This window comes from Ambystoma mexicanum, chromosome 3p, assembly GCF_040938575.1.
Source record: "Ambystoma mexicanum isolate Mex_15411 chromosome 3p, UKY_AmexF1_1, whole genome shotgun sequence".
NCBI classification, from domain to species: domain Eukaryota; kingdom Metazoa; phylum Chordata; class Amphibia; order Caudata; family Ambystomatidae; genus Ambystoma; species Ambystoma mexicanum.
In genome coordinates this window covers 697,271,905-697,299,446 of record NC_090925.1, presented here as the reverse complement: position 1 = coordinate 697,299,446, position 27,542 = coordinate 697,271,905, and the positions used below count along the sequence as shown (strand labels likewise).

Sequence of the window (27,542 nt, the reverse complement as noted above, 5' to 3'; positions counted from 1 at the left end):
GAATGTGAACTGTGTGTGTGGGATTGAGAGCAATAGTGAAGACATGTTACAGGTGAACAGTGCCCTATGTGAAGACAAGAGAATGGCACTGGAAAGAGGGAACAAGAGATCCATCATTCCAACCCAAGAAAGAGTTCAAAATGCAAAGGGGCCTATGTACAACCTACGAACGTAACGCTGCGTGCCAACCAAGTTTCAAGGTTCACACATCGTCTTCCCTGTTTCTGTACTCTCTCACTACCACTCTTTTTCTCTCTCTACATTCCCCCTTCACAGGGTTTCCTCGTCTTTCTGTCACTTGCCCACACTGCTCACTTTGTCACCCTAGACTTGGTGCCTTTGTCTTCACGTTGGCTTTCTTCCTATGCCCTTGCCTTTTCCCCAAAAGGCAACTTTGTCTCTAGCCTGTGATATTGTTACTTTAAGGCTGATCCCCACTTCACATGGTGAGGGACCAGTAGCAACGGGAAGGACAGTTCACATGTTACGAGTTGAGAATAAAGACGTGCTTTAATCCTCTGGACACAACCTTGGCGACGAAAAGGTCCAAAGAACCTGTGTGCTATAATCCCTCCTAGCGAGCAGGTTTTGCAGAGGGCAAGGGCAAACACACACAGCGTAAGAAACACCCAATGCAGCAGCGGCCCCCACGTGTCGGAGCCGACAAAGGCAGCAACAAGGCTTGCTTAACTCCCACTTTGAGAAGGCCGTGCAAGAGCGGTCTCCGCCCACCTGAGTGCACATTCAACCACGTGAAGCCCACGTGCGGCGGGCAAGGAGAGGCCTGTGGAGATGGGAACTGGGCACTGGCGTCAGCCCAGCTCAGTTGCGTACAAAACTAAAGCATTGCAAGGGCACATGTGCGCATTAAAGGTACTTACCAAGTGGCTAACTGTGCGCATCCCAGCCCATTAAGAGCGTGGAAGGAATCGAAAGGCTAGAACGCACAGCATAAGTGAACCAGGCGAAAGGCGCCGCAGGCACGTGTTCAGAAAGATATTCAACCATGTGGCCAACAACACGCATCAAGCACAAAAGAGCGCGAAAAAGGAACCAAGGCCATTTTCCACTGCGCAAAGGAGAGCAAGCGCCCAAATCAAACCTAAACATACCCAGAAACAGTGCAAATCGCGCATGCTACACGAGGGGACCACAAACACTTGAGTAAAATAAAGGGAGGGAAGGGGAAGAAAACAGATCATCAAGCCATCTCCGAGAAATAAGCAACTACTGAGCACCATGTCGGGGGATGATACATTCACTGTTCCTCTCACTCCGTCCCCATCACTACCATCCAGGATTCAAGATCGCCTCATTACCCAATTGCCCACACACTTCGACCTCACTGAATCCAGCAACCTGGGACCACGCTGGAAAAGATGGGTCAGAGATTTTGACGTATGCATTAAGGCGATTGGTCCTGTGGACGAGAAAAAAAGCACAGCCTCCTCACACTGTCCATTGGCCCAAATATCAAGGACATAGTGGAGGAACTCCCCACTGACTGAACAGACACATACGGAAACCTCAAAACCGCACTAACAGACTATTTCACCCCTCACACAAATGTAGATTATGAGAGACACATATTCCACACAACGAAGCAGATTAAAGGCAAATCCATGGACAATTTTGTCATGCGACTGAGTTTACAAATGAAACACTGCAACTCCAATAACTACTCCAATGAAGAAGTCCTACAATCTCAAATCATTGCTGGCTGCGAGTGTGCAGACTTTAGGAAGAGACTAGTGCAAAACTCTCGCTCACTAGAAGAAATACTATGCCTTGCATGTTCAGATGCAGCCCTAGCATCCCAAATTGAAAATCTAGGCGACATCAAAATTACCCATGGCAAATGTGACCACATAAATAAATTGGACATGACCAAAGGCAATGGTGATCCGTTCTGTTATAGATGCGGCTACGAATTCCCACACGAAGGTCCGTACCCCGGAATAGGCCGACGGTGTTCAGCCTGCGGGGGAGAAAATCACTTTAAAGCGGTGTGTCGAATATACCGGAGTCAAATGAGAGGGGAAGGAGCAGGAGGGAGATCACCCCAGGTAAAGAGTGGCAAGCACAAAACCCGGCTAGATCGTCGAATCACCCATGTGAGACACCTAAGCGGCAGGCAAGAGAAGAAAGGATACCCAAGACCTCACGAGAGGAAGTCAGGAGATTGGCGGGACAACCTGCCAACACTATCAAGATCAAGGAGAAGACCCAGGAGGTATGTGCGCTATCTGGTTGAACACTCCCAGACAGACAGCAGATCAAGTGCATTCTCGGAAGAGGGCATCCGAAGGAAGGAAAACCATTGTGATGATCCCAAGAAAAGGGGCTATGCTAACCCAATTGAACCCCAATGACAACCATACAAGACATATTGTTTCCTACGCCAGCAGGAGCCCATCAAAAACGGAACATGCTTATTCGCAAAAGGAGGGCATGGCGAAGGTCTGGGCCTGTGAACACTTCCACCTCTTTATTTATGGCAAACCATTCACAGTGGTCACTGTCCACCAGGCCCTGTTATTCATATACAGAAACCCGCAAGCAAAAATGCTGCCGAGGATTGCCCAATGGGCACATTGACTACAGATTTCAAATAACAATTAGACCGGGGAAAGATCACAACCCGGCCGATTTTCTATCACATCATCCCTGCAAAGAGTCACAGCCCGCCACCTCCATTATGGATCAATATATACATTACATCGTGCAGGGTAATACGCCAAAAGGACTAAACCCGCACCAAATAGCACAGGAGACGGAAAATGATCACGGTCTGCAGGTGATCCTCAGATGCCTTGAAGAGGGACACTGGAAACAAGCGGGGGAGAATGCCTGTGAGGAAAGCAAAGCAGGACATTGGCTGCCTGTTGGCCGTCAAGGAGGAACGCACCAAAAACGGAGGGAGGATTACTGCTCGAAGGAACCAAAATAGTGATCCCTCACAGATTACGTTGGAAAGTACTAGAATTAGCACCTGATGGACACACGGGAATAGTATCCACGAAGAGAATGCTCCGGCAAAAGGTATGGTTTCCTCACTTAGACTCCCAAGTCGAAAGTCTACTCAAACAGTGCCCCACATGTGCCGTACTTAATCCCAACACTCGCCCGGAAACCCTGCACATGACGGATCTCCCAGAAAATGCCTGGGATGAAATTTCTGTGGATTTCTTTCGACCACTGGAAGGGGGTGAACACATTCTAGTAGCAGTGGACGAATACATGCGGTTCCCAGACTTACAGATGGTACCGTCCACATCAGCAGTCAACACAATACCCGCCCTTGACAGGATGTTCACCACATATGGCATCCCCAAAGTCCTAAAATCTGACAATGGACCTCCTTTCACAGAACAAGATTTCAAAGTATTTGCCGAAAACATGGGTTTCACGCATCGCAGAATTACACTGTTATGGCCACAGGCTAATGGCACAGTTGAACGTATCATGAGCAACGTAAAAAGGAATGTACAAATTGCCCAACTGACTGGGAAACCGTTCGAGAAGGTATTGTGCCAACTGCTGCAAGAGATTACTGCAAAACCCCTCAGAGCACGACTGGAAAGAAGCCATCTGAGATGATGTTTGGCAGAAACATAAGAATGAGACTACCACATAGAACCAGTCTAGACGAGAGATATCAAGAGGATGCTGAGATGAGGATGCAGGATAACAGACAAAAGGAGAGCATGAAAAGACAAGCTGGTGAAATTACAAGAGACAGAGACAATGACCTGGAGCCAGAAGATGTTGTCATAGTGTGACCACCTCAGAGAAGAAAGAGCATGGCTGCCTTTGATGAGGAACCCCCGACGGTGACCCATGTGAAAGGCTCTCTCGTGTCAGCTGAAGGTGAACATGGAAGCATTACCCGAAACTCCTAATTTCAGAAAAATGCCAGGTGTCATTCTGTCGATCACGCCTATCAGACCCTATGTCCCAAGGGTGGGACCCATGCCACTTGCATCCTGTTTCTTACCTTGGTGTTGAAGTTTCTCCTCTGCTAAGGTGACACGTTCACTCTCCCCTGTAGAATAGTGGTTCTGTTCTGAGCTGCCTGCTTGCTTACTACACACACAGACACGTGGCGGGATCTCGTCTAGGTCTACCTTATTGTTAATTTCTGATGCACCGTTTCTAGACCAATAGTTGCTGCTTTCCTCAGAGTGGTCCATAGAGCTGTCCAGCACACGTTTAAAACTTAGCCATGCCTATGCCCAGGCCTATCTGAATGTTGCTTGATATGTAGAGTTCTGACAAGGTTGGGTTTGGTATACCTTGTCTGACATAAGGTGGCACCTCTGCACCCAATGCTCCAGATAAGATTTGCAAGTCAGAGTATTTTACTCCCTCTTTTTTTAAAGCTGGGAGTAAAATTATTTTTAGGGAGTAAAAATATAAGACCAATTCCTAATGGGAGTATTAGGCGAAATATGTTTTAACTGGAAAACTGAAATGTTTTTGTAGTAATTATTTCTTTTCACTTAGTTATTAATGAACAAAAAGATACATTTTTACTTCTTGCTATCAGGTAGAGCTGATAGTAGTTTCTTCCTGTGGTACAATGTGCACTACTGGTCCAAACATACATATCCATGGAGCTTTGTGGGTGGAAGCTTTTTTTATTTTTTTGTTTTTAATTGGGATTATTTTTACTCGCCATTTTAATTTTTTGATATTATTTGCCTATTTTAAGCGAATAAAAGTGGCCAATGCACCCCTTATCTGTAGGGCTGATGGTACCCATTATGTCTAGTAGTCGTATAAAGTGTTAGAACAGTATATTGCTGTTACTTGATACTCACTTCATGAGGGATGAAAGTCGCAAAATTCTCAGCCAAGATTCGAAACTTATGACCTGCAGATTGTACACTGATTTTAAAGAGTTGGCGCATTGACCCACTCAACTCAACTATCGCGCTTCTTATCCAATATGTGCTGTTTTGCAAGGCGTTCTGGGTCTGCCCACCTCGGCTGTACATAGAACGTTAGTAGTACTGACCATTCATAAACTGAACACCACATCTTGCAATGTAACCTTTCATGTTGACCTTCAGTTTCAAGGACTGGGTTCTGGAAAGGTCAATCGATACATGTAATTTAAGGGGCCTTTGTAGAGGAGGTCCCAAATATGACCTGCACTCCAGTCGCCCATTTTGAAGTACCAGGAACATTCACACCGAGATATGTGACGTACAATGAGCAAATAAACCAGCAAAGAGCCGCACTAGGGCTCTGTCCAGTGCCAATCAGAAGAGCAATACCTATTGAAGCGCCAATAACCAGACAACCATGAGCAGTGACATATCCATTGTGACAACCATACCAGCAAATGACAAGAAATGAAGATTGCTTAAACACTGTCCCAGAAGAAACTCAAAAGGCCTTAATGGAAGACGAATGATGACGTCACAAGGATCCGGACAGACTTACAGATGAAGAACGACAACCAAAAGATGACACACAAAGACGAAACACCATGGACAAGGATATCACAGATATAGAAGAAGAGACGATGTTGAAATATAAAGAACGTAACTGTAAAGCAGGATGAAAGTATTCAACCAGCTAACGCCTGTACATAGGCTTGTAATGCAAGAAGCTAAGAAAACAGTGCGGCTTGCTATGCTTAGTAGAAGAATAGAGCGGCAAGCGCCAACTATATATCTACCTCAACCAAGCACATTATATAAGTGCAGTCCACTTCATACAAAAGCAGAATTAACCCAGGTTACTAAGGGTCAAACAGGCCAGGATTCTTATTCCAGATAAAACAATAAGAGAGTCGGTGGAATCGAAACTCAGCAAGGAGCAGGCCGTGCCTGGAAAATCGAGGTCAAACCAAGAGAGGGAGGCCGACAGTAACTTCAGAGAATCAAAACTTAAGAGCAGAGCAGCCAGCCCTGTGAAGGTCCTGATAAGGGGGCCCAGGCAGGTGGCGGCCGAAAAAGGAGAATTAAATGCACAAGTATAAGGAAAACCAAGCCGATTCATGGTGTGCTAACACGTGACCAGCCAAGCGCAAAGAGGTACCAATTGTCTGATGTCACCCAAAGCAGGAGATACAATAACTTTTCCTGACAAGAAGCTACAGTTTCGAGGCCAACCTCAGCCAACTAATTGACACATAGCCCTAAAGTACTGATTGATGGAAGGGAGGCAGGGTGAATCTTTGGGCATCCCGCATCTGGGTGACCATTCTGCATGCTGCTAATTAAAGTGGAGATTTATGCTTAGGGTTGTAGCCAGCCCAATCACAGTGGGCCAAATAATCTAAGGTCCTATGGATAGTAGAACCAATGAGACGTTGTATCTTTAGTGACGTTTGCATGAGTAATGTAGAGGGAAGGGCCTAGACGCCCACCCGATAAGAGTTATCCAATCCTCACACTCCGTTACCATATACAGATATAGCACCTATACTTAAGTTACCTTTTCCAACCAATAGAATTGCATGACAAACATTTGAGTGTTGCACGTCAATGATGACAAATTTTGACTATAAGTATTGCTGTTTGAATGAAGATTGTTGGGAGTTGAAGCGAGACGGGCCATCGCATCACTGTTCATCTCCATGTTTCCCCGTTTTTTTGTACTTGTCATTAAACGGACTCCCCTTTGCCAAACCATTGAAATTGTCCTTATTGACTGGTGTTGAAGTAAGAGAATCCTGCACCCCATCCACCTCAAGGCACGGTTATCTCGTCTTAAAGTACTCGAGGGCGAGCTCTGATTCTATGGGCCGGTGAGAGGTCACTCCCCCTCCTGTACACCTTCATATCTTTAACATCAACGGGCCTTGCAAGCCCTGGGTTTCCACCTTTTCCTCGATAAAACTGAAGGCGGGTGAGCAAGCAGGGCTAGAGAAAGATCTTGACATGGCCGTTCTCTTGCCGTCTCAGCTCGTGCTTGGCTCTTACAGCTAAGCCAGACACCCAGGATCAGCTGAGTGGCACCACCACCACAATAAAAACTACAAAATATGCATTCTGTTCTGCCAGGAATGTTTAGGTGTGATTCATCTTGCAGCGTTAAAATATGCTCAATTGACCGATGAGGCAGCTCCGTTGATGGCCTCCGCGTGGGTCCACAGCGTTTACTGAAACTTTCTGGTGCCCGCTATCCCCATCGCCAGCGATTCATGGGATGAGACAGAGGACCTTCCCCTGGACCCTTGGCTGCAACCTGGGAGCTTAATGCAGCGTGGAAAGCTCCCCCGGGGCCCTGCTCTGCGACCCAAGATGGCGCCCGCAACTGCGAGTCCCCGCCCCCGCAGCCTCGTCCTGCTTGCCTGGGTCCAGCTCGAGGGACCGATCTCCTCCAACACACACCATCGGTGCGCTCTCATCGCTCACTTCCTCCCGCTCGCCAGCCACATTCGACATCCGTGTGGGAGCTGCTTGCACTTCAATCTGGCCTGATCTCTCGAGCCGCGGGACCCGCTAGATGAGCTCCACATTCCTGGCGCCCTCCGCTTGGACACACTTGCCTGAAGGGGCCGCGGGAGGGGGCCCACATTAACAGCGCTCCCCCATCCGAGCTCGTCCACCTACAGGGGCCGCTGGGTGGGCCCCTCCTCATTAGCGCTCCCCTCTTGGTCTGGCATGCCTACTCGAGCTGGAACGCTCTGGCCCTGCCTCCCGCTGGGACCTTCCGACCTGAGGGATCTTGCTGCGGCTTCTCCAGACCCTCTGCCTCCTTGGAAGGAAGTCTCCCCATCGCAGCCTGACCCTACCGGGCCGCTCTAACGAGGCCACCATCCCTCTCCCGCTGGTAGTGGGGGCAGCAACTTGCGACCACTGGGTGCCCTCCTGGAGGGGGCTCCTGGCCAGTCCCTACAACGCACCCCCGGAGCCTGGTGGGCCCGAGGGTTTTGCCTCCTGGCTCGCTGTACTGCAGAGTCCTCTTGCTCCCTGCCACAGCCCAATCTGCCATCGGCCCCCACCTAGGGGCACCTGCTGCTAAGTCAACTGGTCTCTCCGGGCCCGCTGGAGCAACCCCCCCCTGTTAACTAAGCCACGCCATCAGCTTCCTGGGGTGCCCCTGCCCATCTCTCACCGTCACCTGCCTACCCGCAGCACCTGCAACCTGGGGCCTTAAGGCAGAGGGCGAGTCACGTGTCCGCAGTCTTTCTACCCTGCGTTTCTTCTCCAATAGGGTAACTTCATCTCCCCCTGAAGGAGCAGATCACTCCCCGCTCGCACAACCTCCTGGGGCACCCAGGCCCACCCTGCCGCCCCGGCCACTGTTATCTCCGGATCCCGCGGATACTGGCCGGAATCACCACACTCCGTCACTGGGCCATCTCCCCAGGGGCCACCCACCCCCCCCCCTGCTTTAAAGCCATGACCAAAGCACTGAAACCCTCTAAATCTGCAGACATCTCCACCATGCTGCTGGCTCCGGAGAAGGGGAAGAAAGCTGACCCCCCCCCCCTAAACTCACACCTCAGAAAACCACCTAAGACAGAGGGACGCTTGCAACCATGTTGGACCTCCATGCTTTTATGTCCGATATCAAATCGGAATTTAGGTCCTGTATGAGTGAACTCACGACCAAGTTTGAGCGAACGGAGCAACGGGTCAGCAGTATCGAGAAAAGGATGGGCGAGACCGAGGACCTAGCCATGGATCGTACCAACTCACCAACGGAGATGCAACGCACCGCCCAGACACTAATGGAGAGAACCAAAATTCTGGAATTTAAACAGGAAGACATGGAAAATCGCTCCCGACGCAATAACCTACGCATCCGAGGGGTGCCCTCCTCAATCTGCGATAAGGAGCTCCACGAATACATAAGCACCTTCTTCCAGTCTCTGCTGCCGGATCTGGATGTGGCTCAGCTCCTACTTGATCGTACCCACAGATTGCGCCCCCGCCGGGGAACTGACACAGACCCCCCTCCGAACATAATCACAAGAGTCCACTTCTACACCACCAAGGAGGCCATTTCAGCGATAGGCCGCTCAAGAGATGAACTTACTTTCCAGAGCTCCCCTCTACAGATCTTTCAGGACCTCTTCCCTCTAACGCTCCAGAAGCGCCAAATGCTTCAGCCCCTCTCGCTCTTCCTCCGAGATCAGCAGATTCGCTACCAGTGGCTGTTTCCCACGGCACTACAATTTCCCTACAAGGGTACCACCCCCCGCACTATCAGCCACCTTGACGATGCAGCATCAATTCTGCACCCGAACTCCCCCAGGGGCACAGACCTGCCCTCCCCTAGCTGGGCAAGCCCTGCTCCGAACACGACCTCCCCAAAGCCGAAACAGGCTCCCTGGTCTAGGGTGCAAAGGAGCCGCAAGCCCAAATAACGAAGGACTCCCCCCATAAAGAACACATAGTGCTGGAACCACCTAAAACTCTTTAAGCAAGCTGTGGACCCAGTGCAGTCCATACCCCCCTCCAAGGTGGATGTCACCATGTTACCCTTGGAGAGATTTTCAACCATGCTGGTTATGCTGTCGGATGACAGCCTGGATGGCTAGGGGAGGTGCCGATAGTTCAAAATCGGTCCCTCTGGCCACGGTTTGGACCTCCCGTTGGAGGCCGATGTTGGAAGTTCACATCTTCCCTTGGAGACTACCTTTAAAACCTTCAGCCACAGGAGAGCCCAAAACACCTAATCCCACACCGCCATGGCTGGCTTAACGCCCCCCAAACCTCCCCCCCACAACAAGCGGCCTTCGTGAGCCAGCCCCTGCATCTAAAACTGAAGTTCACCACTCTGAACGTTAGGTGCTTGAACTCCCCCCTCTGCCCCCCCCGAAGAGAAAATCCATTATGCAAAGGCTACAAAATGATGGGGCCTCAGTCGCTTTCCTGCAGGAAACGCATTTAATCCCAGCAGACTTTCCTCGCCTGCGAAACAGACTCTTCCCTCTTCAATTCTTGGCATCCAACGGAACCAAAAAGGGAGGCACTGCTATTCTCTTTGCAAAAGACCTGAAACCCCAGATCCTGGACTCACTACGATGCCAAGAGGGACGCTATATCGCCATCAAATGCATCATATTTGGCCAACTTTATACCCTCATCTCATCTTACGCTCCGAACGAGCACCGGGAAGGGTTCTATCAAGACCTAGAAGACTCCCTCCTTCCATTCATAGAGGGACAAGTTGTCATCGGAGGAGACTTTAACGGGGTCCCGGACCCCCTTAAGGATAGGTCCCACCCCCCAACGTACAGGGATCTGAAATTAGCTCCAACCCTGCTTCATCTGTTCCGCACGCTGAACATCGTGGACACCTGGAGGGTGTTGTCCCCGGAAGAGAAAGACTTCACCTTCTATTCGTACGTGCACCGTACCTTCTCTAGGATCAACCTGCTGCTGGCCTCCCCTCAGATCCTGGCCTTCACAGACGACGTGACGATTGGCCCCCGAATCCTCTCGGACCACACTCCAGTTACGCTAACCCTGCGGTCTCATGACCCAGACCCTCCCCCTCACCGCCAGTGGAGCTTATACGACCCAATCTTGGGGGACATGACAGTGAGAGACTTGATCGCCAGAACAATTAAGTATTTCTTTGCGGAAAACCATGACAACGACACTTCCCCGGCTAATACCTGGGACGCCATGAAAGCAGTGCTTAGAGGGGAACTGATTGCCCAAGGCGCCGCATTCCACAAAAAGAAACAGGCGACCCGTGCTGCTCTGGAAGCGGAAATTCATGAAGCTGAAGCCACTCACAAACGAAAGGGCTGGTCCCCGAAGTCCTACAGGGTTTTACAGATGGCGAGGAAGAAGCTCGAGGCGCACTACGCTGATGCCACAGCGAACCTGCTATCCAGAACCAAACAATGGTATTACGTCCATACAAACAAGACTAACAAGCTGCTGGTCAATAAACTGGCTAAGGAGAAGGGCAGAAATACCATCTTGGGCCTTCGTGATCCACAGGGGGTAGTCCGGCATGCGGACCACGAGAAAATACGTCTAGCGGTTGCCCACCAGTTGGAGATAATGACGGCAGTCCCGAGAGACCTAGACGAGTAGTGCTCATACATTCAAGGAGCGGCCCTCCCGCTCCTAACCCTGATGGCGAAAGAAGAACTTGAAGCGCCTATTACAAACGAGGAAGTGGAGGTAGCCATTAAAAGCTTGAAGCCTAGAGCCCCGGGCCCGGACGGATTCTCCACCTGCTTCTATAAACTCTTCTGGCCCCAATTAGTGGCCCCCCTGACCCGCCTCTTCAACTAATTCGCGGCCACTGGAACGGTCACCCCAACGATGCAGGAATCCATCACGGTTCTCATTCTCAAACCTGGAAAGGATCCCCAGGATAATAGTTCATATAGAGCCATCTCTTTGCTGAACTTGGATGCCAATATATACTCCAAGGTCCTGGCCAATCGCCTCGCACCTATCCTGTCGAGCATCATAGACCCAGACCAATCTGGGTTTATTAACCATAGGTCGACAACATTCGCAGGGCACTGGACCTAATAGAGGTTGCTAGTCGGGACTCCCAACAACTGGCCCTGCTGGCGCTGGACACAACCAAGGCTTTTGACAAGGTGGACTAGTCTTACCTGCACCTCACCCTTGAGGCCTTCAGCTTTGGCCCGACCTTCAGGAAAATGATCCTTGCGAACTATCAGGCCCCTAAGACTAGGCTGAGAGTTAACGGCCCCCTATCGGACCCAATCCCGCTTACATGCGGGACGAGACAGAGATGGCCACTATCCCCCCTGCTCTTGGCTCTGGCCATGGAACCGCTGGCCCAGCGAGTTCGCCAAAACCCGCGGATCAGCGGCCCAAGGATCGGTGCTGCACAACATAAAATCGCTCTTTACGCAGACGACGTATTGCTAACTATTACAAACATCAAAGCTTCCATGGGAACGGCCCTGACAGAAATCCACGGCTTCGGAGAGTAGCGGGATTCGCAATTAAGTTTCAGAAGTCAATGGCTCTCGGAGTGGGTCTGAGCCCAGCCGAGAGGGAGGCCCTGGAAAAACCAAGCCCGTTCCATTGGAGCACCCAATCGATTCCATACCTGGGGGTGCAGATCCCTACTCACCCAACAAAGGTTTACCAGGCTAACTTTCCCCCTCTCTTCGAAGAACTGGAAAAGGACCTCACCCGTTGGCAGGCGCAGGAAATCTTTGTTGGGTCACATCACGACATGCAAGATTAACCTCCTCCCTCGCTTTCTCTATGCCTGTGCCTCTCTCCCAATCTTAATCCCGCTTCCCTCGTACAGCGGCTCCAAAGGAAGATGATCGACTTCATCTGAAAGGGCAGGAAAGCACGGATCCCTCAAAGAACAATGATGGCCAGCATGAGATTGGGTGGACTAGGGGTTCCAGATCTCCGAAAATAACAAATGGCAGCACAGCTGGCCCACCTTCAGGCATGCGGGCTCGCTGCAGGCCACCCAAAGTGGTTAGAGATCGAACATTCCCGCCTCCCTCTCCCCCTTCGCTTCCTCCCGTTCATTCCCACCACCCTACACAGGAATTGGCCAGGACTATTGACCGCTACGAAACAATCGATAAAGGCATGGGAATGGGCCCGCAGATGGGGAGGTATCCTGGGAGATCTGAGTGCATTATCCCCAATCTTCCTCAACCCGGCTTTCTCCCCGGGAGACTACCCAAAGAACTTCAGGAATTGGGTCGCAGGAGGTCTTGAAATGCTGGGGCAGCTCTGGGAAGGGGACAACCCTGTAACCTTTGAACGCTGTAAAATGACATTCCAACTAGTGGAAACAGACAGATTTACCTATGCCCAACTAAGGCACTGGTGCTCCCACCCCCAGACCCGAGTGGCGGCAACGGGACCCCTCACCCTACTAGAGCTCACAGTGAATGACCTGCCAGCCCGGGGAACGATTTCGGTCCTCTATAGACTATTGCAAGAAGACCCCTTTCATCCTAAGCCTTCCTATATGCCCCAATGGGAGATGGACCTGGGTGTAGAGGATCACACATGGGTGGACATTTGGACAAGAACGCGCACAGCATCCCGCTGCATCACTAATCGGCAATGCGCCCACAAACTGCTCCTGCGCTATTACTAACCCCCCCAAACCCCCCCCCTGCGCCTTCACCACTTCCAGCAGGCCTTGGATCCTCACTGCTGGCGCCACTGCAGCCTCCCAGGATGTTACTTCCACATGTGGTGGACCTGCTCCAGGGTTGAAGGAGTTCTGGATCCAATGCCTGGCCACAATAAATTACGTCACTCAGGTGTCCATTCCGCTAATGCCCAAACAGGTCCTCCTAGGGATCCCGCTCCCAGACGCTTACCCGAGATCAGGGAGGAGGGCGATGCTAATATCTCAATTTTTACTGCCAGCCAAAATTACGGTGGCCCACACCTGGAAATCCGCGGAGGGGCCCTTGATGAACCTATGCTGGGTTAAGCTCTGGGACATCCTGATAGCTGAAAAGGTCACAGCAGCTAAAGCAGGACTGCTTCACCGGTTTACTGATATTTGGGCACCTGTGCTAGACTATGATCAGAACTACCCGGCCCTGACATATAAACCACTCCTGATCACGAGAGCCCTCCACTCTATGAGCAATCCCCCACTGCCGGATCAGGCCGAATGAGGACTGAGAACCATGCCCGCTGGGGAACACAAAGGGCGGGAGGAGGGGATATTGTGCCTTATAAGCTGTGGAAACCTATAAGCAATGTTGATGTATATGCTCTCCTCTGTGCTGATTAATAAATGACAAATTAAAAAAAAATATATGCTCAATTCTCGGAGGCCCCCCTATTGAATTGAATTGCTATTTTATTTCTATCTTGCTCATACACAAGTGTTTCAGAGCGCGACAAGGCAAGGGTGGAGAACAGGGGAGAACAAAACAATTATCTTACTAGGCCCAGTGATATTGAGAATGTGCAAGTGCATGGGAGAGGGTGAGGGGAAAAGTGCAAGGAAGGGGGCAGAAGTGGAAAGTGCAGAGCAAAAGGAGAACTAAATAAATAACTAATAAAATCAACAAAAGTGGTAGTGCAGCCAGCAAGTGGCAAGTGCTGAGTTTAAGGCAGCAGAAAGGGTAGGTCAGATAAGTGCAGGAAGAAAAAAAAAAGGGGAGAGCTGTATGGGTACAGATCCAGACCCCAGTGCAAGGGGTGGCCCGGCAGTGCGGGAGGGTGGCAAGGTAAGCAGGAACTTGGGCCGGAGGACAGAGGGTGGCCAGGTGCACCTTGCCAAGAGAGACCAGATCAGCAGGGGGTGAGGGGGCGAAGGCAGAAGCAAAGAGGAAGGTCTTGAGGTGCTTGCGGAAAGGAGATGGTTCTGTGGCAGGGAGGTTGTTCCAGAGGAGGCCCCAGCTGAAGACAGAGATCTACCCCCAGCCCGTCATTGAATGTCATTGGCCACAGGCTCCAAGCTTGCTAGGTTGGAGGTTCTAGTATCAAGAAAAAAATAGTTAACATTAACAAATATGTCACTCTCATTCAGGGCTCGCAAAATCTACTAGCCCGCCAGCAATTGGTGGGTAGTTTTTATGTAGGGCGAGTACCATTTGCATGATACTCGGCCTTTCTGGCGAGTATGTGGATGTTAGAAACGTATTTTTCATTTACTGCAAACACACTTTGTTTGCAGTAAATGGCAAATGCAGGTTTCACTGTGCATGCTTATCCGCATTGCAGGAAATATGAAGTGTGCTTATGGCGACATGCGCCATTTTACAAAAAGCACTGGTAAATAATTTGTCACCAGTCACATTGGAGCAAGTGCATTTCTCTCAGGTCCCGTATGTAAAACGAGGAACTCGCCCTGCAGGTCTAGGGGGATTTTTAAGAATCTCCCAGGCCTGAATTTATGATGCTTAAGTGGCACTTTTTTCACACCACTTAACGAACTGGGAAAAGCAGTGGGTTTAAAAAGCGAAATCATCAATTACACAAATTACAGAATGCAAAATTAAAATAAGAATACTCTCACAAAAGCCAGAAGAGCAGTCATGTACATTAAGCAAATAAGGAGGTGACCAGGTGTACACACAATTGCAAGAAGGAAACACAATTAGTGTGGTTTTGCCATGGGAGACCGTGACCCTGTCCTAAATAGCTGATTGAACACGACATATGGATCCCCGGCATACCATCTCAACAAACTACAAAGAGCCCAAAACGATGTTGCAAAACTGTTCCTTGCCCTAGGCCCAAGAGACCACATCTCACCCGCTCTCCGAACCCTCCACTGGCTCCCAGTTAGACGGAGGGCCAGCTTCAAGACCCTATGCATCACTCACCGTGCAGTGAATAAGGCCGGCCCAATATACCTACAGGATAAGATTAAACCATACCTCCCTTCTCACACCCTAAGATCAAGCACTGCCCTCCTTCTAGTGATCCGAACCTCTAACTATGTCAGGATTGGAGGATCCGCCTTCTCAACCTTGGCCCCATGGAACTCGCTTCCCCCTTATATTCGACACACCCAAGACTATATGATGTTCCGCAAAGCTCTAAAAACGGCAAAGCTCTAAAAACGTGGCTCTTTCCGTAATACCAACCACGTCCTTCGGAAGCAATTGAACCATAGCAACCCGATGACTAATGCTCAATGAGATCCCGAACAATATCATAATTGAATACGCATAACAATTCGCTAGGAAGCAACCACATACCTGAAAAGCAGAGTATCAATCTTCTTAGATCATAACTCCACACAAACACTCTCCTCCCACATCACTTTGCCTACTCTATTCGCTGCAACACCACTCACATAGAGTGAAGCTATACCACTCGATCAATTCGGCCTAGCTGCTCACATACGAACATTACCCCATGAACATTTCATCACTCTAATAAAATGCAGCTATACCCCATGACAAACCAGCCTAGCTTCACACATAAGCATCTGACAGGCCTAACGCAGCCAGAACCCAGTCTCGGTGTTCACTCGCCTGACTATACACATTCAACCGATATCAATACACCACACCCAGTGCTAGGATGCAGATTCCACCAGACAATTACATCGGCTGCACACATAACTGGTGCACCCAAGCGCCCTACGACACCCTACTCTCTCTACCGACCTGGACTACTGTCCCCAAGGGTGTTCAACCTACCAGCGCTGAGAGGTCATACCAATGATATATAGAGTGCTATATAATTGCCAAATATAACATAACATAGCATATGAAGGTGACGGCGAAGACTCTTGTGAAGAACGAGTCATGACACGTCCTGAGGTTCGTGAGGACAGCTCCAACCAGAGAATGCCTGTGCGACCTCAGAGAGCTCAAATTCTTTCTCAAAGATTGATTGGAGAAATGGACTAAGGTACATCATTGTGTTTAGTACTGGAGGGGTGTGATATTGTCACTTTAAGGCTGATCCCCACATCATGTGGTGAGGGACCAGTAGCAAGGGGAAGGCAGGGGGCGGCAAGGGCAGTTCACATGTTAAAGAGTTGAGAATAAAGACGTGCTTTAATCGCCCCCTGCCTCCGCCTCGTGATTTTCAACATGCATGAATGAGGCTGTGTGGGTAAACGTCCAGAGAGGTGCTCAGGACAGGACAGCCCAACTCTGGTCCACCCTGCATATCCCCTCCACCCAGTCTCTTCACAATTGTCCCCCTCTAGACCACCTTCCCTCCACTAGCCACACTTCTCCAATCTCCCTAGCACCATATGACTTTTCTCTTGTTTTTGCTCTGTTCTTGTTGTCTGATCAGCAAGCATACCAATTATATTGTATAGCCAGTTCCACTCTCCCTTGTCTTCTTTATGCTTTTATTTTCTCTGCCCTCATCCCATGTCCACGGAGTATTTCTCTATTATGTCCTGCACTCAACATACCCCTACTATGCGTTCTCTTCCCTCCCTCATATCCCCGTGAGTGTGTATATGTTCTCGCTCACAGTCTTCCCTTCCCCCATCTGGTATCCACCCCTGTCGATATGTGTCTGCTTCCTCCTCCTACCATCCCTTTGCCTGCCTGTGCCTCTATGCGCCACCCTCCTCTAAAAAGATAAAGGGTCAAAATACAGGAAGAGAAACTCTTTCTTAATTTTGAATACAGGAAATATTTTCCAGTATTTTGAACCTTTATTTTTTACCGCCTGATCCTTTCAAATACAGATGGGCAAGACGAAAGGTCGAGCCCCTCCCTTGAGCCAATAGCAGCCCATTGTTCGGCAATCCACGCCCACCACAGGTTGTACATGGCAATGGGCGGGATAAGTCAATGAATGGGAAAAGAGGGTGTGGTCAAGGGAGATACCGCTCTCTAGCCAAACAGTTGGGAAACCGCTTTGACACAAACGATGGACTATTCACTCGACCAACGGCCATCTTTGATTTAGTGACGTCTTCGGAGGAACCAAACTGCTCCGAAGGGGACCTCTCGTAACAGAATCAGTGCATTGTCGTTTTTGCTCATCGCTGCTTCTTTGGTGGTACACTGCACGGTATGCTACATAGCTAAACTTCGTGTCCCGTAGTGTCCTGCGCCTTTTTCTACAATCCGACCACCCCACCATAGTTCCCTGCCCCGTACACACAGGATACGTCACCATGCCATCACAGTCTCGCGCAGGCGCACTGCCTCAAAATATCTCGATGGAATACTGTCAACTGCCCGTATAGCGGTATGACAGATCTCTGTACATGGTGACAGATCAAAATGGCGAGGGCGGGTGGGGACTCGTGGACGCTTTGTTAATATAACAATCGTACAATTTCAAAAAAGTCTTTTTGTAGTCACTTTTGCAAACAGTAGCACGATAGGACACAAGAACTGCATCACTGATTGATTGATTTATTAATTGATTGATTGATTTATAGAGCGCTTTACACCAACGCATCAAACGATGCATCGTATTTCTTTTTTTTTTACCCATCGGCTCTTCCTATTTGGCACTTAATGCCACATTGCATCACTGATTGATTGATTTATTAATTGATTGATTGATTTATAGAGCGCTTTACACCAAGGCATCAAACGATGCATCGTATTTCTTTTTTTTTTACCCATCGGCTCTTCCTATTTGGCACTTAATGCCACATATATTTTTCCTTATGAAAGTGGAACATTTTCAATTCAAATATGGGCACACTGGAGTGCATTATTTGGCACTGGAAAGAAACAATTTGCTATCATGTTTAAAAGTCCCAGATTTTTGTGTATTTAAAACAAATGAGCAACGTACTTGATAACAAAAAAATCAATCTGACTTGCAACAAAATCATTTGCTGCAGAATCTCAGTTCTCATTTTACCTACAATTACTTTCATTGTGAAATGCATTCCATCCAGAGGAGGGAAATATTGTTTAATAGCAGACAATAATAGACTGAAAATATCTAAAATACACTGCCTTTTATTAATGTTTTATTGAGTTTTTAACAGACAACAGTAGACATTACACAATTAGCGCCATGTCGCTCATAGAGAGAAACAGAAGGTCAAACATCATATGATGAAGATGTGTAATATATAGAACATAGGTGAATGATAGGGCTATTGGTACACAGGAGGATTCACAACATATGAAAAACATGCGATGGATGAACAGGTGAAGTCATTGGCAATAATTACTTGGTCCACTCTGTTATGAAGCGTTAGTACAAATAATGTCATTAGGGTCTTGAAGAGAACTACATTTTTGTTACAAATGCATTTGCTAAATTGTTTGTGCGGGTGCGCACCAGTGTGTACCAAAAGTGGAGGATACTATGGAGAGTAATGTAACTACTGAGAGGAAGCAGAGTGAAGGGACTAGATGAGAAGAAGAGTGCAAGAAAGATTGGAAATAAAATAGAGTAGAGAGGAAAGAAGGAGAATGGAACTACTGAGTGGTTCACTATTGACTTTGAAAGAGTTCTTCCGAGGTGTGGCTGATGTACAAGGGGGAGTGTAAGGACCCAGCCAGGAATGGTGACGTCCTAGAACGAATTCAAGAAGAATTTGTGTTGGATATAATTGTCAGAGGGTTATCGGGAGAGGGATCTAAAGGTTCTAATTCATGGAGGTTTGCATACTTATGGGGCTGTGCAGTCAAGTGTGGAGAATGGGGGGCGGAGGTATGTCTGCAGAGGTACTTCTCCAAGAGGTTCCACATTTACACATTCTTTTTTAACAAGTGTTCATCGTAACTGATGCCTGCTAGTGTAAATATATAGCAGTGTTTTTGAAGATACTGCTGCTTAAAACAAATCAACGTGTACAGACTGACAATGTAAAGGTTTGAACCTAAATTGTGGAAACGTAGTGTTTTTCGGCCCCTCCTCACACTTTCACAACTGGTAGCAGCATGTACAGGAAGCATTTTTGCCTTGAAATTCATCAGCACACATACACAAACAAAAAACCTGCACACTTGTTACGTGCACCAGCATTTGGCCTAATGCTGGAAAATTTGGAGAACAAGTTTAGCCCTTGGTTTCTTTCCAAGACAATTTTCCTCCCCAGGGAATCCAGCTAAGTTTTTATGGTGGCACTATTTTACTCCTTAATTTTGGAAGTTGGGAGTGAAAGGATTTTTCTGAGTGTAAAAAAAGTCACTCATTGGTGAATGGGGTATTTTTAGGTAAGTACAAATGCATTTTAATTTTAAAAACATAGGTTTTTTTTTGTAAAACGTGCTTTCTCTGTGCCAAGTATTTACCATAACGGAAAATGATTTTTTTTCATCTTGTAGCCCTGCTTCAGATCAGATAAAGCAATAGAAGAGTTCCTCTTCTTGACATGTACTGTAAATGTTCCTGGTCTGAACACATCAACAGAGCAGAGCAGGCAGCAACAAAGGCAGACACCTGCTTATCTGTTACTCTTTTGTTGGGTGTATTTGCCTAATTTTAAGGAATAAAATAGAATACTTAATTGTGCAAATTGCCCTGCCAATCACATGTGTCTGTCAAAACTGTAATCCTGGTCCTCCCACTGACCTGCACAATGCACTTGGCAGCACTGTAGACCTGTTATTCATGCACATCCTTTAAAGCAACTATCCTTAAAGCTGATAGTGTTGTATTGGAACCTGCTCATATCCTCCATACCCAACAACTATACCCACCCTGGCATTTATGACCACCTGATTTGCTCAGAAGCTGGTTCAAGTGGATCTAGGTTATGTGAACTCTGCCCAGCCCATCTACTAATCACTTTTAATCTTTTGGTGCTGTTTTTGTCAGCCCAGCTTCTTTCCTTTCCTTCTTAAGCAGTCTCTCCTCCCCTTTTCACCTGCATTTGGTCAGCTGCTGCAAGTAGAATTAGAACATATGATCTCCGCCCCATTCACCTGCTAATCCTTTTGGCGCTTTTTTTCTGCCCACCCACCTGTGTTTACTCCACCCCTTCCCATCTTAACTCTTAGATCCCAGGCCTTCACCCAAGCATCTTAAGCGGAGGGTAGACGAAGTTAGGACTTCAAAAAAACGGGAACCTCTGCTTCATGCCTCACACCTCACAGACAAAGCTTCCCATCCCCACCCTCACTGAAACATGCAAATCCCCATTTGGATCCTAGCTCCCATGCACCTCAAACCCACAAAGCCTCATCCACACCCCACACTCTGCATCCAAAATACAAAGTCATCAATGCTCACTCCACAGTACCACACGCAGCAGTCAATGCTGACCTCCTCCCCAATGACAACCTAAAGGAGAAAATGGCTTACCCCCCCCTCCGCACTCATTCTGTATGTCCTTATCCCGAAATGCTACAGCATCCAACACAAGGATTACAAAAGGTACACTGGAGGAGTGCTCACTATTATCCAGAAAACCTCAGACACGCAGTCTTCAGCCTCCAGGGACACTCCACACATGCATCCATGGAACGCTATACTTGCCAGTTCCGGCTCTCCCATGCCCAGACAGCTACCTTCCACCAGATCCAACGATCACCCCAAACCAACAGGACTAATCACAACAGCATCTAAACAACTAACATCTTTCTCTGAGAGATTAACCTACCCAGGAGCCACACCTCCAAGAAAACAAGAAATGCACTTTTCCGACTTCTTGACACCATGGACATCAAGCAACTCATCAAAGAACCAACCCACAACCAAGTCCACACACTTGAGCTGATATTCACCACATCTCCAGGCATTTTATGCCTTCATTCTCTACTGTGGTCTGGGCAGACCACAAGGTCATATCCATCCGGCTCCTCCACACACAACTTCCCCACCACAGCCAACACACACCAACCAAAACACTTCAGAGCTTTTTCAAGAACTTCCCCATGGACACACTGGAAAGAAATTTCATTACTTTGGCCTCCACGTCCTACCCCTGAGAGAATGTCAACAACCAGCTTAGTGCAATCAAGCACATCCTGAGACCACCAAAACCCATGCACTACTGAAACTTTGAATTAAAAAAAAACATAAGCCCTCTAAGCATTGGTGCACTTAGGAACTCATTGACAGCAAGCATGCCATGCATATACAAGAAATGTACTAGAGGAAATCGTACCAACTAGAAGACTTCATCACCTCAGAAATCTCCATTCAGCACACTCATCACTTCACCCAAAGCAAATTACGGCACGACAACCATCATGGAAGCATCAAGCAAGAGCAGAACAATTCTTCAAGCCAAGAAGCACGGAATCAACCCCTTGTCAGTCAAGTGTGATCAATCAGAGGTGATCATCCCAAAAACCCTGACATGGCTGTCTTTCCCTGACCACATGGTAGGGAGTCCATTACCTGATCTTGACCATGGGGTGTTATTATGTGGGAGGGAACTCGGGTCAGGAAAAATGGGAGAGCGCTCTGAATAATTTCCATAGTGATGCTACAGTCCTGATGGCTTACAGTAAAAATGATGATGTTGATTCTTTAACAAGATGCTATGTAATGCTTTTAGCACTTATACGAGGAAGACGGGCACAGAGTCAGTGAACAGTCTAGTTCTAATGACCCAAACCTTAGCAGGACCTTTAAATATTGAAAGGCCTGTCAGGTGCGGGTCAGTATAATGCTGTGGAAGAAGCAGCAGAAGGTAGCAGAGGCTGGAACCGCCGTGTTGCCATTTGTGGCACGCAGTGTGTGGAAAGTGGCAAAGGTTGGAGGTCCAGGCCGATGCGGAGGACACACAGCGGGAAGCGGTGTGAAGACCGGCTGTCCCAGAGGAGAGAGAAGCTCTCTGTGTCCTGCCTTCCACTCCGTTGAAACTTTCTCACAGGAACGTGTTTAGAGCAGCGAGTGCTCCACTGACCGCCAGCGCAGAAGGAGAAAAGCTACCAAGAGCTGTCAAACGTGAGAGAGGTGCCGAATTGAGAAAAAGCAGGAGCAGAGAGTCCAGCAGAGACACCAGGACATACCCGTTAGTTGGCCTATTAGAGGTGATCACGGGGTGCTCCAAAATAGACCGCTGGACATACATATGCCTTTTGAATACTGAACCTTTAAATTAAAGCAAACAGGAGAATATTGTAATCTACACTGCCCAAGCCAAAAGGGGGCAATAGCTGAGCAATGCAGATGTAATTTCCCAGAATGGAAATATCAAATCAGAGGATATAGCAACCTGCATTGCCAAAGCCAAAAGGGGACAATAAACAAACACAGTGACTACCACTCTCCAAAAGAGGGATATCCAATAAAGGGACAGTATAACCAGTGTTGCCAAAATAAAAGAAAGCTGAAAGCAACATCAAGACAATGTGAATGTAACAGTCCCAGATACCCTGTGGAAGAAAGTTGTACCTACACTGGATGCTCAGGGTCCCCTTTTGTGGAACACACTTCCAGCAGGTATACGGCAGATCCAGAGCTATACCGCATTCAAACGTGCCGTCAAGACTCACTTATTCAACTTGGAATAATTTCCTGACCCATTTCTCCTTCTTCCTCTTTTCTTGTTTGTCCTCGTCTTGTTCTTGTTCTATGTGTGCTCTGAGGCCCACGGGCATGTTGGCGCGTTACAAAAATTAAAATAAATAATTATATTGCCAGTAGGTTGTGCAAAAAAAAATCAAAGATAGGCCTCAAGGCGGAGAGAACTATGACCTGCATTGTCTATGGCAAATAGATCAATGTGAGAATCATTGTCCTTTTGTACAGCATGTTTGTGAAAGAAGTAAAGTCGTCGTCCAATTGTGATGCAAGTCCAAAGACTTACCCAACAAGCTGTGGTTGGTTCAACTTCCCCATTGAAGAGAAGTGTGGAAGGTTTGGAACAAGCCTCACCACAGAGTACACATCATAGTAGTAGGATTTGTATCCTGGCAGGCAAGTTCACCAGGAAATGGACAAACAGTGGTTAGTCCTGGCAGGCAAGTGGACCAGGAAGAAGAGGATTTAAAGTACTGTGACTCTGGCAAAAGGTTGTGATGGTTGTGGTGGAAAAGAGGTGGCAATTCCACAACTGTGTTTTGATGAACTGTGTATAACCATCCTGACTAAAATATAACTTTCTGAATGTACCTCCCTGATTACAGTGTTGCTTATGTAGAAGAAAGGCAATGTGATAGACAGTGATTGGTCTTTTGAGAACATAACTTTTTACATTGACTTTTCAACTTGATCTATGGAGAGAGAGTCGTTGTGGTTCGCCAAGCAGAAGGTTGTGAAAACTTTAAGAATTGTTTTAAGGATAAGATACCTTTGTAACCACTTTGCCAAGTGAAGGACATATGGATGAAAAGAACTTTGTATTCTACTTGAAGTGGAATTTGGCTAGTGAAAGGAACTTTCATGCAATTGACCTTTGGTTTGAAACATCCTGAATGGATCCAGGGGAAAGGGATCCAACCCTTGTTACAAGGATTCCTGTTTTCTTTATGGTTGAATTTGTATGTTATTTTATGAAGTTGAAACAGCCATATAATTCCTGTATGAGTTTTGTTGTATGTATTAGTGTGAGGGGCAGACATTTTTTTCTGACACTAGGTCATTTTCCTTTAGTCTTGGTTTGTTGGGTTAAGGAAAGTCAGGCGTCTGTCTCACCCTTTATTATTTAATAATGTCTCCTCACACAATGCAATACCATTAACAACCTCTTTAAAGACAGCTAAAACCTTGCTGATCACTGCATATAACCCTAATTGTTCCTCAGTACTGGGAGACTTTGTTTCCCTTAGTCCTTTACAATGTTGCAACTTTTCTGAAACATGTTACAAGTGCACAATGTACCTTACAGTACAGCAGGGCGCTTGGGTCTTCCTTTCATTTCCAAAGGCCCTAGACTTCCTCAAAGGATTTTTTAGGAGAAGTGCAGATGTGCCTTTGACAGGGCTGGTGGCAGCTTATAGCTTCGCATATTTTTAACCCTTTCTTGCCATGCGAACCGCATTTACCGCGTTTGGCACAGGAAGGTGGCCTGGCTCCAAAATGGCCATGCCACGAGGTTCTTTGTCCTGTCCTTTGGCCATCTTGCCCCTTTGCCTTCCCCAGGTCGAGCCAACCCGGGTCAGTCCTTATTTAGGCATGAATATGCCCACGAAACGCCAAGCTTTCGCAGGCTTCTGCATGCCTTGTACGTGTGCTCCCAGGATGTGGGCTGGACTGTCTAGTTCCAATACACATCCTGGATGCCAGAGTCTGGTGTGCTGTGAATCACTGGGACCACTGTGGTCCGTGATTGGTCCACGTCTGGTGTGCCTGTATGTGAGCAGATCTCCCATTGGGTCCTCTTCATTTTGGCACAAAGGATATTATGGATAAGAGAAGGCCCCAAACATCCACACCAGGTAGATCCCTTGAGTTCTCACTGAACCTAGGATCCAATTATCCTGAAAACTAACAATTCAACACTTGACAATCCAACAAATCCTGAAGAGTTTTTTTTTTCCAACCACATTGTATACCCCGAGATCCTCCCTTGGTGACCCCCCTAATCTACTCATGTACACATCCATCCATGTTTGTGACCCCCCCCAACTGACTCACTGAATGTATCTCACTGTTCTCAACCTCTTTGTTCCTTCTCAGCCTACCAGTCCCGTCATCCTTTGCCTCCTGCCTCTTTCGCTCCTTTTACCAAAGTGCCCCACCCCACTGGAATACCCACTCTGGCCATGAGAGCCAACCCTTTAGTGTAGCTCTTCTAAACCTATACCTGATAGTAATGAAAAGAGCCCCACAAACCTCATCACCTTCGTATCCGAACCAACCGCCCAAACCACCTCACCTGCACTTTATGCTCAGGACTTTCCTCTATAGTTTGTAAATACTGGCCTCAGGCTATCAATGTTGTAATGTCCTCTAGTACCTGTCCCAGGTTCATGTTACTATCCTTACACCATCACCTTCTGGTACGTCATCCATTCCAGAATCCTCTTGTGTAAAAGGCACCTTACCCTAGATCTGCCTCTGTTCTGTTATTGCCGACTTTAGGTCAAAGTCTTGCTAACAGGTGATACAAAAAAACTCTGGCCAAATTACAGGGCCTCCTCTTGTAATGGAAACCATGAATTGATGTGTTGTATTGATAGTAAAATCTGGGCAACATACCCTGAAGACAAATTTAGGGGTGTATCTGTTAGACAAGAAACCAATAACACATTTTATAATACTGCGAAAATAAGTTATTGACATCATAAAACAGCTAAAGACATCCAGGGCCCCAGGCCCTGACGGACTCTGCAATATTGTCATCAAGCAAAAATGCAGACATCTGGGCCGATATGTTACTTATCATCTACACGAAAATCTTAAGAACTGGCGTCTTACCTAGTGGTGATAGGAACCTGCCTGGTAATTACCGCTTATAAGCACTAACGGATGTACCAAGTAAGATTTTTTTGTACACTGGTCCTTAAGGAAATTAATCGGTGGGTATTCAATAATATTCTTAATAAAGCCCAAACTGGTTTCCGTAAAGGATACTTGACGGTGGACATTTTTTCTGGTAAATACTCTGGTAGAACAAGCTAATAGTCATACATTTTGTATGTTGATTTTTCCTCAGCATTTGATATGTTAAATAGAAATTTGCTGTGGGAAAATTGTGAAAAAATGGGCATGCCGCCACACCTGCTCTTCATTTGTAGGCTGATGTATGAGCACAATACCACTAGAGTAAGGCTGAATAACATGGGCCTAATGTCCGATAATATCCCAGTTAAGATGGGAGCAAGAAAGGGCTGTGCACTGGCACCCATGTTCTTTAACATACTCTTGACCGATTTTGGTGAAATTTTCGTTGACAAAATGAATGATTTCCCCAGAATTGGGAAGAATAAGATGGGTTGGATCTGCTATGCAGACAATGTTGTTATATTTGATAACACGTATATCGGAATCTGCAATAGCGCGAGAGCGGTAGGTCTATATGCAGAGAAGAATGGCCTGAAAGTCAAGATAAACGAGACACAATTCATGGCCATTGGATGTTAGAGAAGTAATAAGATCACTATTCCCTGCAGTATAGATGCCATTAAAAGGGTAAGCCCTTATAAATATCTAGGCTATGATATATCAAATAACAATGGGGTGAATGAAAAATTGCAGTCAAATAAGCCAAGGTCCTCTCCATCATGGGGGTGGTCACTTTATTCTCTAGAAGAACTGCCGGCTATAGTTTGTGTGGGATTCGCACAATCTATAAACAGAAACTGGTATCCATCTTTTTATACGGATTAGAGGCATCCTATATGGACTCGACCTTATGGGCTGATAAGATTGACATAATCTGGCGCCACTTCAAGTATATGATTGTTTATTTTCTAAGAGACCATAGTAGCTTTCTTTTTCATATTGAAGCAAATGTTAGTTTCCTTCTGATTAATAATCCGCTCATTCTCAGAGGCATACTTCCCTAGGGCCGGTAACGCTCTTTGGCGCCCAACGGGAGTGTGATCTAAGAGTATCATATCATTGTCGGCCATTCATTTTATGTCGGTTCACCCCATTTAGGAGGGAAGAGGTGGATTCTGTCCAATGTTGTTGGCCTATCAGCAGTGTAGAAATGAAAGAGCAGGGGCGCAAGCACACAACCTTGTTTAAGTTCAATGTTAGTGCATATCCTGTTGTATTGTAGTGAAATCACCTGCATCATTCAATCTCTTACCTCAGTTGCTGTATATATAACTGTCTGATCATGTTAATTCCTCCACCCCCCACCAATGGAGTTGCCCTCTATCAATGGTGTGAAATGCTCAACTAAAGTCTATAATAGCTGGATTAGGGACACCATTAAGGAGCCTACATGGTGGCGGGGGGTTCCGTTGCCAGTAGGTGTTCTGGCACGTTCTACAAGGGGCATGGCAGCCTCCTGGGCAGAATGGAGTGGAGTCCTGGTTTCAGCCTTTTGTAGAGCAGCAATTTGGGCATATCCTAACTCGTTTCTTAGGCATTACTGTCTGAGAATTCATATGCATGGGTCCACTGCCTTTTGGTAAAGAGGTACTGGGTGCAGTTACTGTGCACTAATTGAAATGGTAAATAAATGTGCCAGTCGTGTATTACCATCAGGGTAAATGGGTGTGCCTAAATGAATAAGTATTAGGACGAGGCAGTAGGACGGAGTGATTACTTACAGGTAATGGTCATTATTCCTAGTCCTGTTCCTACCTGCCTACATTTGAAAATCAAAATTCCTCAGATTTATGCCCTGCCCACCGTCACACAAAACTC

The 27,542-nt window shown here is 47.3% G+C and overlaps 1 protein-coding gene and 1 long non-coding RNA gene across 2 annotated transcripts in view; one reads left to right on the top strand and one right to left on the bottom strand.

Annotated features, from left to right (window-relative positions):
* Nucleotides 1–27,542, bottom strand: part of LOC138580734 (uncharacterized) — a 77,247-nt gene that overhangs the window by 43,087 nt on the left and 6,618 nt on the right. The gene's annotated exons all lie outside the window — the stretch shown is intronic.
* MXD3 (MAX dimerization protein 3) overlaps nucleotides 17,331–27,542 on the top strand; it is a 58,758-nt gene continuing 48,546 nt past the window's right edge. Inside the window, exon 1 of the mRNA XM_069651509.1 lies at nucleotides 17,331–17,417. The gene's annotated coding sequence lies outside the window, so the exon portion shown is untranslated. The remainder of the gene's footprint in view (nucleotides 17,418–27,542) is intronic.